Source organism: Monomorium pharaonis, unplaced genomic scaffold, assembly GCF_013373865.1.
Source record: "Monomorium pharaonis isolate MP-MQ-018 unplaced genomic scaffold, ASM1337386v2 scaffold_313, whole genome shotgun sequence".
Taxonomy (NCBI): domain Eukaryota; kingdom Metazoa; phylum Arthropoda; class Insecta; order Hymenoptera; family Formicidae; genus Monomorium; species Monomorium pharaonis.
In genome coordinates, this window is record NW_023415597.1 from 35,001 (window position 1) to 40,000 (window position 5,000).

Genomic DNA, 5,000 nt, shown 5'->3' on the forward strand with positions numbered 1-5,000 from the left:
AACACGCGACGGGGGACTTTGGCCCCGCGTAACGTACGTACGTACGTACGTGCGTATGGTATACGGCGAAAGCAACACGCGACGGGGGACTTTGGCCCCGCGTACGTGCGTATGGTATACGGCGAAAGCAACACGCGACGAGGGACTTTGGCCCCGCGTACGTGCGCATGGTATACGGCGAAAGCAACACGCGACGGGGGACTTTGGCCCCGCGTACGTGCGTATGGTATACGGCGAAAGCAACACGCGACGGGGGACTTTGGCCCCGCGTACGTGCGTATGGTATACGGCGAAAGCAACACGCGACGGGGGACTTTGCCGTCGGAGATAACGATTGGAACCCACCCGACTGTTCCTCGAGCGTGCGCGTGTAATGTAATCGAAACGAAGATTAAACGAGATATCGCAATTTGTGGGTGGAAACGTAACGACGTAAGGGAAAAGTCAGTCTAAATGTAAATATAAATGTGCATAACGGTGAGTGCGAACAAGGCGCCCGCGCGCGCGTGCAAATATGTATATGCGTATATATATATATATAGTTTAGTACAGGGTTCTAAATAATGCATTACTTTTTGTAATGCATTACGGTTTCATTAAAAAATATATTTTTAATAACTAATGCGAAGATCCTTAATTACGCATTACTTTCTTAATAAGTCTTAGTGCGATTTTTTTCATTGCGCATTACTTTCTTAATAAGTCTTAGTGCGATTTTTTTCATTGCGCATTACTTTTTTAATAAGTAATGCGGTTTTTTTTTTTATTGCGCATTACTTTTTTTTTAAATATGTAATGCAATTTTTTTCATTACGCATTACTTTTGAAATAAGTAAGGCGATTTTTTTCATTACGCATTACTTTCCTAATAAGTAAGGCGATCTTTTTCATTACGCATTATTTTTTTAATAAGTAATGTAAATTTTTTTTTTTATTACGCATTACTTTCTTAATAATTAATTGCGATTTTTATTCAATAAGCATTACTTTTGAAATAAGTAATGCGATTTTTTTCATTACGCATTACCTTTTTAATAAATAATGCGATTTTTTTCATTACACATTACTTTTTTAATACGTAAGTAATACGATTTTTCTCATTGCGCATTACTTTCTTAATAAGTAATGCGATTTTTTTTATCACGCATTACTTTTTAAATAAGTAATGCGACTTTTTTCATTGCGCATTACTTTTTTAATAAGTAATGCGATTTTTTTCATTGCGCATTACTTTATTAATAAGTAATGCGATTTTTTTCATTGCGCATTACTTTTTTAATAAGTAATGCGGTTTTTTTTTTTTTTTTTTGATTGCGCATTACTTTTTTTTAAATATGTAATGCAATTTTTTTCATTACGCATTACTTTTGAAATAAGTAAGGCGATTTTTTTCATTACGCATTACTTTCCTAATAAGTAAGGCGATCTTTTTCATTACGCATTATTTTTTTAATAAGTAATGTAAATTTTTTTTTTATTACGCATTACTTTCTTAATAATTAATTGCGATTTTTATTCATTAAGCATTACCTTTTTAATACGTAAGCAATACGATTTTTCTCATTGCGCATTACTTTCTTAATAAGTAATGCGATTTTTTTTATCACGCATTACTTTTTAAATAAGTAATGCGACTTTTTTCATTGCGCATTACTTTTTTAATAAGTAATGCGATTTTTTTCATTACGCATTACTTTTTTAATAACTAATGCGATTTTTTTCATTACGCATTACCTTTTTAATAAGTATAATGCGACTTTTTTCATTACGCATTACTTTCTTAATAATTAATGAGTAAAGAAATAATTATTTATTAAAAAAATAATAAGTAATGCATTATTTTTTAATTTGCATTTACATTACCCTGGTTTAGTATATGTAAGTTTGTGTATAAGTGATACGTACGAGAGTATTTTCGACGCTGGAGGTACTGACTGCCATTAGGGCCGGAGGTATCAACGACGTACGTGCGCGAGACCGGAGGTAACGACGGCGCTCGAGTGTGCCCGGAGGGATATCGACGATGGACGCGAGCGAGACCGGCGGGAACGACGACGGGTTGAATCTCGCGGGGCGGCGACGGGAGTATTCGAACTGATGCTTAAACGAAATAGGTCAATGTCTCTTTGCATATATATTTCGTATATGTAAGTATATATGCTTATATGTGTGAATATCTAATTACGGATATGAAAATTTTCGCCGCCGGAGGTAACGGCCGCGTTTGAGATCGGAGGTGACGACCGCGGTTGAGACCGGAGGTAACGACGGCGCGTAAGCGGGACCGTAGGTAGGCGATCGACGACGGCGAGCCGGATAACGTCGTCGGAGTCGAGTAAGTAGCGAAGGTAAGCGACAATACAAACAATTATAAAGGGCTCGTTAATGCTAAGCAAAAATAATATGATAAACAGCCAAGGCAAATTTTCTCAATAGCATTATAATTAATTAGGTAAACATTATATAATTATAAACGCGACTAATAGCACTGTGTTGGAGAAACGTTTCGACTATACTTAGTCATCTTCAGTCATAATACATTACCAATATGTATGAACTTAAAACATGAATGAAAGGATGGACACGAAAATATAATTAAACAGTTGAACAAGATGACCATTGAACAACCATAAAACAGCTCATTGCGTATCAAATTATGTCATAATAAATAAAAACGTAAACCAATCAATAGTGTAATCAAATTAATAATAAAATGAAAAATAATGAAATATTTTCGTAAGTCGGTTTTCATATTAAAATAAATTTATAAGATTAAAAACGACGGAAACCGTCGTTACGAATAACATAAACTGGTATGCGTATTGCAGAAAACTGTAAACTTATATTTTATGTTAATAGCAGATCTTAAAACACAATATTAAAAGGAGCAACAACACACAGAGTATTCGACAAAGCGCTAGAGACAATTGTGTAACGTACGGTAGTCAGAGGCAGAATGAGCGAGACGACTTATTTTCCGTTAGTCATTTTCGACAAAATGTCGAAAGTAAGCGAGATGAGAATTAAACGTAATAGCGCAATCTTATATATATACATATATATATATATATATATATATATATATATATGTATATGTATGTATGTATGTATGTATGTATGTATGTATGTATGTATGTATGTATGTATGTATGTATGTATGCATGCATGCATGCATGCATGTATGTATGTATGTATGTATGTATGTATGTATGTATGTATGTATATATATCAGGCCGAGGCTGACCGTAGGACTCGGCCGGAGGTAACGACGGCGTCGAGCGGGGCCGGAGGCGACGACCGCGAGCGCGGCCGGAGGTATCGTCGGCGCCCGAACGAGGCCGGAGGCACCGACGACGTCGAGCGGGACCGGAGGTACCTCCGACGTCCCGAGCGCCGCCGGAGGTAACGACCGTGCTCGCCGCGCCCGAGCGGCTAAGTCCCTCGGGCGTCGAGATCTCGCCCGTTTCGCCCGTATACCGCCGTGCTATTCACCGTGCGTCGCCGACCGCCTGGCCGGCCGGTTGGGTATTATAAGAGGTGCGGTGCGCTCGACGAGTCGAGCGACAGGGACGATGGTTCGAGCGCGTCTTTCGCGTCTCGTGCGTTCCGTACGAGTATCCCGAGGCTCGAAACGTTAAATGTGAAACACGGAACAATGATTTGTGATCGTATCGCGGGCGACTCTGCGTCGCGTCTTCGGCTACAGTCCCGAAGGCCTTCGCGAGTCGACCGAGACCGGAGGTAACGACCGTGCTCGCCGCTCCCGAGCGGCTAAGTCCCTCGGGCGTCGAGATCTCGGCCGCTTCGCCCGTATACCGCCGTGCTATTCACCGTGCGTCGCCGACCGCCTGGCCGCACGGTTGGGTATTATAAGAGGTGCGGTGCGCTCGGCGAGCCGAGCGACACGAACGAGCGCGTCCTTCGCGTCTCGTGCGTTCCGTAAGAGTCTCCCGAAGCTCGGAACGTCAAATGGTGAAACACGGACCATGATTTGATCGTATCGCGGGCGACTATGCGTCACCTCGTCGATACTCGACTCTCGAAGCGGGGTGCTCCGGGGCGGCGGCGACGTCGACGACGACGGCGACGAAGCCGTACACGCTCGAGCCCTTACGTACAGAGCGCGCTGGCACTTTTTCCCTTCCGTTTCTTTTTTCAGGTACGCAACGCACATTTTTCAAACACAGCATTGCCACGAGTCGGTGTCGCAAGACCGAATGGCTCTTATGTGGCGCGCACACGTAGTGTTGGCCGCGCGATCGTCCCGCGTTCTTAGACGAACGTGTCCGGACGCATCGTCGCGCTTACCGAACATCAACTCCACGGAGACTAGTGGCGGAAGGTGAGCGGTCTCGCGCCGCTCTCTCTTCCCGCTTACTTGTACACCGTAGCGAAATTATATTCAAACGCAAGGTTCCGAGATGACCGATGTGCATCGCGCACAGTCGATCTAACGTCGGGGCTGAACGGCGCTTTACACACGCCGTTCGTATATGGGAGAATGAGAAAACTTGAAATGACACGAAATGAAATTGACAGAAGAAGTGTAACGACAGAAGAGAAAAATGAGAGAGTGTCGCCGACCGGCTCGCAAGACGCCGGCGGCGGAGTAACGACACCTCCGAGCAGCAGCGATGGCGAAGCTTTCGCCCGCCCGCCCGCTCGCTCGCTCGCCCGTTCGTACGCTCGTTTCGATCTTCCGCGGGGCGCGCGCTCACCGAGCGCGCGTTCTCGGAGTCGACGACGCGGACGACGACGAGCTAGTGCCTCGCCGCTCACGCAGCGCGCGCACGCACGTAGTAGCTCCCTGGTTGATCCTGCCAGTAGTCATATGCTTGTCTCAAAGATTAAGCCATGCATGTCTCAGTGCATGCCGAATTAAGGTGAAACCGCGAATGGCTCATTAAATCAGTTATGGTTCATTAGATTGTACCAACATTTACTTGGATAACTGTGGTAATTCTAGAGCTAATACATGCAAAACAGAGTCCCGACCAGTG

The 5,000-nt window shown here is 43.6% G+C and overlaps 1 non-coding gene and 1 pseudogene across 1 annotated transcript in view; one reads left to right on the plus strand and one right to left on the minus strand.

Moving 5' to 3' along the window:
• LOC118648235 overlaps nt 1-1,941 on the minus strand; it is a 3,137-nt pseudogene extending 1,196 nt beyond the window's left edge.
• Nucleotides 1,942-4,804: 2,863 nt separating this feature from the next.
• LOC118648239 overlaps nt 4,805-5,000 on the plus strand; it is a 1,921-nt gene continuing 1,725 nt past the window's right edge. Inside the window, exon 1 of the ribosomal RNA XR_004965218.1 lies at nt 4,805-5,000. This exon is cut by the window's right edge and continues 1,725 nt beyond it. This is a non-coding gene — a ribosomal RNA (small subunit ribosomal RNA).